The sequence below is a fragment of the Helianthus annuus genome, chromosome 2 (genome assembly GCF_002127325.2).
Source record: "Helianthus annuus cultivar XRQ/B chromosome 2, HanXRQr2.0-SUNRISE, whole genome shotgun sequence".
Classification (NCBI taxonomy): Eukaryota; Viridiplantae; Streptophyta; class Magnoliopsida; order Asterales; family Asteraceae; genus Helianthus; species Helianthus annuus.
The window spans coordinates 123,639,571-123,649,483 of record NC_035434.2 but is presented as its reverse complement, the minus strand read 5'-3'; positions in this window follow the sequence as shown (position 1 = coordinate 123,649,483).

The window sequence follows — 9,913 nt, the reverse complement described above, 5'->3', positions numbered from 1 at the left end:
AAGGAACCCATGTACTGAGGATAGGATCCTACTGGCTGAAAATGTGAGCCTGATGTCTGAGTCATTGCTGCCGACTTGAGGTGTGATCCTCTTGACTCCCCTATGATTTGCACGTCGGGGATCCCTGATGGCTGGGAAGTGATCATTGGAGTATCGAAGCTCAAGGATTTGGGCATCAGTGGGGAATGATCCTCTGCCGCTTTCTTTTGTCTTTTGAGGTCTCCAATTTCCCTGAGGATCCTGTCATTAGTCTCATCCTGCCGCTGCATACGATCCTTCATCTGCAAAATTAAAGCAAATACATCACTAGTACTGGGAATAGAAGAATTCATAGCAGAAGAAGATAGAGTTTAGAGAAAGTGGGAGTTGATCTTTTCTCAGTATTTTTCTGAGATCCTGCCGGTGGAGGAGGCAAAGTGATCTGTGATGAGGTGACTGCAGACATCGCCGTGGACGTGTTCTTCAATGATGAAGCCATGTAACTCTTTGAAATGATTTCGAACAAAAGATTTTCTTATGAATGAAGCACCAATTGCCCCACAGTGGGCGCCAAACTGTTTTGGTCAAAAATCACACAAGGATAATGTAACCAAACTTTATGTAAACGGGGTATGATGCTTGGTCAATTATGAAAGTAAAAGATCACTTCTGTGATAAAGATGCAAAGACACAATGATTTATACGAGGAAAAAGCCCTTGATCAATATATGATCTCCGGCATAAAAAACCTCGGGTGATGGCAACTACCGATCACCAAACTTCAATATAAGAACAAAATGATTACAACTTCGGATGATAATGAGCTGAGTACAAGGATCACTATTGCTTTTGGTGTCTAAGTGTGTGAGAGTTGCGTTGTATATCGTGTGTGTTCTTCCGAATGAGGAAGAGTGGTATTTATACGTGTGTAGGTGACCTATTTTAGGTAGCTAAACTAATATTCAGCTCATTACCCCTTTAGAAATGAGATACAATCTAGCCTAAATAGCCGCCCATAAATCAAGCCAAGTTTCCATATCCTGTGCAACGTCTATCTTCAATTAAGCTCTTGCCATAATTGTGAAGACGCGTCCCTTGATCATGATGCCTAGAGCGTATCCTGCTAGATGTTCCTGCAAAACAATATTGTATTAAGTGGAAGTGGCCGTTAGTATGAGGATCACTATAATGTCCCATGATCCTGATCCTGAAGTCCTGCTGAGGATCACTGTCTGCCAAAGAAACAAGGATCACTGGTTAGGATCACGTATAAGGATCACCTATAATAAAAATCCAGCCCTAACAATATATCCCAGAAACTTTCCTGCCCCTACTCCGAAATGGGATTTAGCAGAATTCAACTTCATGTTATACTGGTCCAGGATATCGAATGCTCCCTTAATATCCTGGAGGTGATCCTCAGCTTTCTTGGATTTTACTACCATATCATCGATGTATACCTCCATGGTGTCCCCCAGTTTGTCTTTAAACATCATTGTTAGGGGAGGATTTTCCAATGATTTGTGATCCTCAATTGCTGTTGGGTTTAGTGATCCTTACTTCTGTTTAAGTTAGTGATCCTCAGAAGTATTGCAGGATCAGGATCATGGATCATCATAAGGATCCTTATACTAACGATTGTCTGCTTTGAATATGATGTTGTTTTGCAGGAGTACGAGCTTGGACTTGGTCTTGGCGATATTCCTGGAGCATATTCCATGTTTATTCCGCACATGCATGGCTGAAGTGGACGTTATGGAGTTCGTGGGGGACTTACACCAAATGCGGAATGTTTGTTAGCTTAGATATTTTCCATTTTTAAATGGATAGCGAGCTAAATAGAAACACTTGGCTATTTTTAGCTTAACACACACACTCGTAACTGCTCTCACCAGCTCTTGACAATTCACTTGGCGATTACACATTTTTGTGCACATTACACTATAGTGATCCTTGTAATTAGCTCGCTATCATCCGAAGTTGTAATACATTTCTTGTTTAATTAGAGTTGGTGATCGGTAGTTTCCATCACCCGAGGTTTTTTATGCCGGAGATCATTCATTGATCAAGGGCTTTTTCCTCGTATAAATCTCTGTGTCACTTGTTCATTACATTTTAGAGTGATCCTTTATATTTTTCATTGATTCAAGCATCACACCTCACAACAGAAAGTTTGGTTGCATTATCATTGCTTGATTTTTGACCAAAACAGTAGTGCTTCATTCCTAAGGAATTCTTGTTTTTGTGATCATTCCGGTTCGTTACAACCAAGCAGATGGCTTCTTCAGCGAAGAACACTTCAAGTTCAATGCCGACAATAAGTTCTACACAGGGCGTTCCACCTTTTCCTCCACCACCTTCTGGATCCCAGAAGAATGCTGAAAAGAGACAAACTCCTATTTTCTCATAACCACCAACTTCTTCTGTTTCTTCTAATCCTACTACTAATGACCTTTTTACTTTGATTTTGCAGATGAGGGATCACATACAAGAGCAGGACAAAACCAACGAAAAGATCCTCAAGGAGATTGGTGAAATCAAGAGACAGAAGAGATCAGTGGAGGATCATTCTCCATTGATGCCTAGATCATTGAATTTTGAAACTCCGGTCATAACTTCCCAGCATTCTTCAGTTCCGGATGCCCAATACTTAGGTGGACTGGCAGGGATGCGTAATGGATCACCGGCAATGACTCAAGCTTCAGGCTCCTACTTTCAACCATCGTGGTCCTCTGTGCAGCATCAGGGATCCTTCTTCCAGCATCCAAGATCCTTCACCAGCTCAGGAGGATACATGGGGACGCAGCAGGTTCAAGGATCCTCTCAGGTTCAAGGATCCTCTCAGGTCCAAGGATCCTCTTAGGTCCAAGGATCCTCGCAGGTTCTAGGATCCTCACAGGTTCAAGGATCCTCTCAGATTCAAGGATCCTCCTTTCAGCTTCATGGATCCTCTCAGGTTCAAGGATCCTCTCAGGTTTTCGGATCCATGGATTATCCTCCAAGACCCCCATTCACAGTGCATCAAGGATCCAATGCTCCGCAGGATCTAGGATCCTTAAGAAGTTTGCAACCTGGAAGTTCTGATGTCCATCAAGGAGACTTCATTCCAATGCAAACCATTGCTTCTTCTGGTCCTTCAATCATACCAGAGCCTTGACAATATGGATACACATCCGGGATTCCAAACTTGAATCCACCGGGAGGTAACACTTTCAATAATTCTTATACCACTAACCATGGCCTTATGCAGGATACATGCGTTAATCAAGCTATGGCTAGAGAATTACAAAAGCTCAAGGATATGATATCCAGTGTTCCAGGGGTAGTTAAGCCTATTCCTGAAATCGCAGATGGGAGCCATAAGATATCTCGTTTTGCACCACCTATTTGTGATGCTGAGATACCCAAGAGGTTCCAGATACCAACCATGAAGTTATATGATGGCTCCACAGATCCTGAAGAACACATAGCTCATTACAGAGAAAGGATGGAGATTAACCCCATCCCAGAAAGGTTAAAGGAAGCATGTCTGTGCAAGGGATTTGGATCCACCCTCACATGATCAGCTCTTAAATGGCTGCTAAGTCTTCCCCCTTACTCTATTATATCATTTGCTAATCTAGTTAACTTGTTTAATAATCAATTCTCTTGTAGTAGAAAGTTTGAACGATTAACTAGTGATTTGTATAGGATAACACAAGGTCAAAATGAATCACTTAAAGATTATATCACTAAGTTTAGTAAAGAATCCTTAGATATTCCTAATTTGGATATAGCTACGGCTGTTGAAGCCTTTAAAATGGGATTGCTTAGGGATTCATTATTCTATGATGAACTTGTTATGACACCTTGCAGGAATCTTGATGAAGTAAGAACCAGCCCCCTTAGGTTCATCCGGTTAGAGGATGACAAAAGGATCCAGGAAAGACTAGCAGGATCCTCAAAACAGGAAAAGCAGGGATCCTCTTTCAAGAGCAACAAGTTCAAATCCTACAACAAGTCTGATAACCAGAATGTGCATGCAGTGGAACAGGAATAGGATGATGAGGATTATCCTCCAATCTCTGAATACTGTTTTTCTGTTGATAACAATGAACTGATTCTTGCAATGCAGAATTTAGGTGAGAAAGCTAGGTGGCCAAGAAAAAGTGATAAACCAGCTGCTACAAAAGACAAATCAAAATGGTGTGCTTATCACGAGGATTTTGGGCATCTCACTGAAGAGTGTATTGCACTTAGAAAAGAAATTGGTTACTTGTTAAGCAAGGGGCACTTAAAGGAACTTTTGGGACGAAAGAAGTCAAGAACCCAGGATCCTGACAGGATCCCAGAAAAAGCTCCGGCTCCTCCAACAGATGCACAAGTTATAAACTTCATATCTGGAGGATCAGACATTTGTGGTACTTCCTTTTCAGCAGCCAAGAGACATGCTAAGGAAACCAAGATGGATAACGGAGACAGACCCGTTCGAACATCCAGTGTTACCAAGGATAAAGTCATAACCTTTGATGAGGATAATCGTGTTGACATCCAGGATCCTCATTATGATGGTCTTGTTATTACTCTTTTTATTTCTAACTATTTTGTTCGCAGGATCCTTGTAGATGGAGGAAGCTCTGTGAACATCATCCAGCTTGATGTCCTTAAAAAGATGAATATTCCTGAATCCGACATTATACCAAGATCCTCAGTGCTTGTGGGGTTCAGTGGGGAGACCAAGAATACTCTGGGGGACATCAAACTCTTGATCTATATTGAAGGATTGCATTCTTATAAAAAATTTTGTGTTATAGATTGCTTATCCTGTTGTAATGTTATCCTTGGCAGGCCTTGGATACATCACATGAAGGCAGTCCCATCCACTTATCATCAGTGTGTAAAGCTTCCTAGTCCGTGGGGAGTGGTGAAAATTGAGAGTGATCAGTAAGAGACTAAGGACTGCTACACATCATCAATGAAGCCAGCCTCAAGACCAAGGGAGCAATAGCAATTAAAGTATCCTCCAAGGGATGTCTTGGAGGCAAGAGAGCAGGATGTAAAAGAAATCATCATGGATCCTGAGGATCCTGAATCCAAGATCTTCATAGGATCAGGGATCTTTAGCGACATTGAACAGGAGTTGATATCCTTCCTTAAAAGAAGAAAAACCACCTTTGCCTGGAAACATGAGGATATGATAGGTATATCTAAGGATGTAATCACTCATAAACTTGGCATTGACAGGTCATTCAAGCCAATTCATCAAAAGAGGAGGAAGTTTGCACCTGAAAGGAATGCTATTATCCAGGAAGAGGTAGATAAACTACTTCAGGCAGGTATGATAAGAGAGGTTAAGTATCCAAGATGGTTAGCCAATGTGGTTGTTGTTCAAAAGAAAAATGGAAAGTGGAGGGTATGTGTTTACTTTACTGATTTAAACAACGCATGTCCGAAGGATCCTTTCCCATTACCCCACATTGACTCCATGGTGGATGCTACCGCGGGTCATGAACTGTTAACTTTTATAGATGCTTCATCTGGATTTCAGCAAATTCAGATGGAACCATCTGATCAAGAGGATACAGCCTTTATGACCCCAACTGGTATATATTGTTATATTGCTATGCCGTTTGGACTAAGAAATGCAGGTGCTACTTACCAAAGGCTAGTCAACATGATGTTCAAGGATCAAATTGGACACACTATGGAATTCTATATAGACGACATGGTGGTTAAGTCTAAAAAAGCTGAGGATCACCTTAAAGACTTGGAGGAAGCATTCAATATCCTTGATAAATTTAATATGAAACTAAATCCTTCCAAGTTTCATTTTGGTGTTAAAGCAGGTAAATTCCTAGACTATATGGTGACAAAGAGGGGCATTGAAGCAAGTCCAGAGCAAATCAAGGCTATTGTGAATATCAAATCTCCTGCCAATGCTAAGGAAGTTCAAAGATTGACAGGCAGGATCGCAGCCTTGAACAGGTTCATATCCAAATCCTCAGAAAAGTGCAAGGAATTCTATGATATCCTGAGGAAGAACAAGAAATTTGAATGGACTGAGAAGCATGAAAGTGCCCTTAAAGCTCTTAAGGATTACCTGTCCTCAGCCCCCGCCTTGATGAAACCAGAAAAAGGGGATGTGTTATCCTTATACTTAGCGGTATCCTCAAAAGCAGTAAGTGCGGTCCTTGTTAAGGATCACCAAGGTACACAACATCCTGTTTATTATGTAAGTAAGAGTTTGCTTGATACTGGATCCAGGTATTCACATTTGGAAAAACTTAACATTGCTTTGATTATGGCATCCACTAAATTAAGACATTATTTTGAAACTCATGCCATTATTGTTAAGACTAATTTTCCAATCAAGAATGTTCCCAGGAAACCTGAATTGTCAGGAAGGATGGCTAAGTGGGCAGTGAAGCTTAGTGTTTATGATATAAGATATGAGCCTAGAACGTCCATTAAATCCCAAGCCTTAGCTGACTTTGTGGCAGATTTCAGTAGTGACTTGCAAAGGGAAGCTGAATTAGAAGTCCAACAACTAGAGGAAACTAAGGATCCTTGGATACTCTACACTGATGGAGCCTCTAATGTCAAAGGAACAGGGCTTGGAATACTACTAAAATCGCCACAGGGGGACATACTACCCCACTCTATAGCTTGTGAGTTCCAAACTACTAACAATGAGGCTGAATATGAAGCCTTGATAGCTGGTTTGCAAATTGCTAAGCATATGAGGATCAGGTATCTTGAGGTACATGTAGATTCATTATTAATCACTAATCACTTTAATGGATCCTATGCTGTTAAAGGTGAAAAGCTAATCAAATACTTAGAGATAGTCAAAGAATTGGCACTCTCTTTTGTATCCTTTAGTTTGACACAGGTACCAAGGGAAGAAAATGCAGAGGCTGATGCATTGGCTAATCTAGGATCATCCTTGAAGATCCCGGAGGATATAAGGATTCCTATTATCCATATCCTGACCCCTGCTGTCGAGGATCATGTAGCTATGGAGATAGGAGAGGATTCTACAATCATCCCTAGTGATGATACTCAATCTCATTCAGGATCATGGATCCTCCCAATCATGAGATACATACAACACGGAGAGATTCCTACAGGAGAAAACCCTAGGGCTTTCAAATAAGGTATCTCAATTTACAATATTGAATAATATGTTGTATAAACGATCTCTTGCAGGACCATATCTAAGATGCATTGAGGATCCTGAAATCCAAGAAGTCCTAAATAATATGAAGAAGGATGCTGTGGAATATGCCAAGAAGTGTGATCCTTGTCAGAGACATAGTAATATACTTCACCAACCAGCAGAGCTTTTGCATCCTATATCCTCTTCTTGGCCATTTATGAGATGGGGAATGGATATAGTTGGTGTTAGGGGAGGATTTCTCAATGACCTGCGATCCTCAATTACTGTTGGGTTTGGTGATCCTCACTTCTGTTTGAGTTAGTGATCCTCAGAAGTGCTTCAGGATTAGGATCATGGATCATCTTAAGGATCCTTATACTAACGATTGTCTACTTTGAATATGATATTGTTTTGCAGGAGTATCAGCTTGGACTTGGTCTTGGCGACATTCCTGGAGCATATTCCATATTTATTCCGCACGTGCTTAGCTAAAAGTGGACGTTATGGAGTTGTGGAGGACTTGCACCATTTGCGGAATGTTAGTTAGTGTAGATATTTTCCATTTTTAAAGGGGTAGCGAGCTAATTAGAAAACACTTGGCTATTTTTGGCTACACACACACTCGTACAACTGCTCTCACCTGTTCTCGTTAATTCACTTAGCGATTATACACTTTTTACACAATACACTATAGTTGTAATACATTCATTGTTTAATTTGAGTTGGTGATCGGTAGTTTCCATCACCCGAGGTTTTTTATGCCGGAGATCATTCATTGATCAAGGGCTTTTTCCTCGTATAAATCTTTGTGTCACTTGTTCATTTCATTTCTGAGTGATCCTTAGTGTCTTTCAATAGTTCAAGCATCATTCCCCGTAACAAAGAGTTTGGTTGCATTATCCTTGTCTGATTTTTGACCAAAACAGTTTGGCGCCCACCGTGGGGCCATTGGTGCTTCATTCCTAAGAAATTCTTGTTTTGGTGGTCATTTTGGTTCATTGTATCCAAGCAGATGGCTTCTTCATCAAAGAACACTTCCAGTGCGATGTCTGCAGTCAATTCGTCTCAGGGCATTCTACCTTTGCCTCCACCACCTTCTGGATCTCAGAAGAACGCCGAGAAGAAACCGACTCCCATTTTCTCAAAACCTCCAACTTCTTCTGTTTCTTTTACTCCTACTACTAGTGACTTGTTTACTTTAATTTTGCAGATGAAGGAGCATATACAGCAGCAGGATAAGACCAATGAGAGGATTCTCAGAGAAATTAGAGACATCAAGAAACAGAAGAGATCGGCAGAGGATCATTCCCCATTGATGCCCAGATCTTTGAATTTCGATACTCCGGTTATGACCTCTCAGCCTTCAGTAGTTCCAGATGTTCAATACGTGGGAGGACCCAAAGGAGTGCACTATGGATCATCAGCAATGACTCAGGCTTCGGGATCATACTTCCAACCTGCAGGATCCCTCCCTCAGAATATAGGATCCTTCGCTAGCTCAGGAGGATACTTGGGAGCGCAGCAGATTCAAGGATTCTGGCCGTTTCAAGGATCCTCGAAGGTTCAAGGATCCTCTCAGCTTCAAGGATCCTCGCAGGTTCAAGGATCCTTTCAGCTTCAAGGATCCTCGCAGGTTCAAGGATCCTCTCAGCTTCAAGGATCCTCGCAGGTTCAAGGATACTCGCAGGTTCAAGGATCCTCTCAGCTTCAGGGATCCTCTCAGGTCCATGGATCTTCCCATGTTCAAGGATCCTCTCAGTTTCATGGATCCTTCCAGATTTCAGGATCCTTAAGGAGTTTGCAACCAGGGAATTCGGATATCCATCAAGGAGATTTCATTCCAATGCAGACCATTGTTTCTACTGGTCCTACAATCATTCCAGAGTCTCAGCAATATGGATTCACATCCGGTGTTCCAAATTTGATCCCAATGGGAGGTAACACTTTCAATAATTCTTATACCACTAACCATGGCCTTATGCAGGATACAGGTATCAATCATGCTATGGCTAGGGAATTGCAAAAGCTGAAGGATATGATATCAAGTGTTCCAGGAGTAGTCAAGCCTATCCCGGAGATTGCGGATGGGAGCCATAAGATATCTCGTTTTGCACCACCCATCTGTGATGCTGAGATACCCAAAAGGTTCCATGTACCGACAATGAAGTTAAATGATGGCTCAACGGATCCTGAAGAACACATAGCACAATACAGGGAAAGGATGGAGATCAATCCCATCCTAGAAAGGTTAAAGGAAGCATGTCTGTGCAAGGGATTTGGATCCAGTCTTACTTGATCGGCTCTCAAATGGCTGCTAAGTCTTCCCCCTTATTCTATTACCTCGTTTGCTAATCTAGTTAACCTGTTTAATAACCAGTTTTCTTGTAGTAGAAAATTTAAGCGTTTAACTAGTGATCTATATAGGATAACCCAAGGTCATAATGAATCATTAAGAGACTATATCACTAAGTTTAGTAAAGAATCCTTGGATATTCCTAACCTGGATATAGCAACGGCTGTTGAAGCCTTTAAAATGGGATTGCTTAGGGATTCATTATTCTATGATGATCTTGTTATGACACCTTGCAGGAATCTAGATGAGGTAAGAACCCGGGCCCTTAGGTTCATCCGGCTAGAGGATGACAAAAGGATCCAGGAAAGGTTAGCAGGATCCTCAAAGCAAGAGAAGCAAGGATCCTCATTCAAGAACAACAAGTCCAGATCCTACTACAAATCTGATAACCAGAATGTGCATGCTGTAGAGCAGGAAGAGGATGATGAGGATTATCCTCCAAT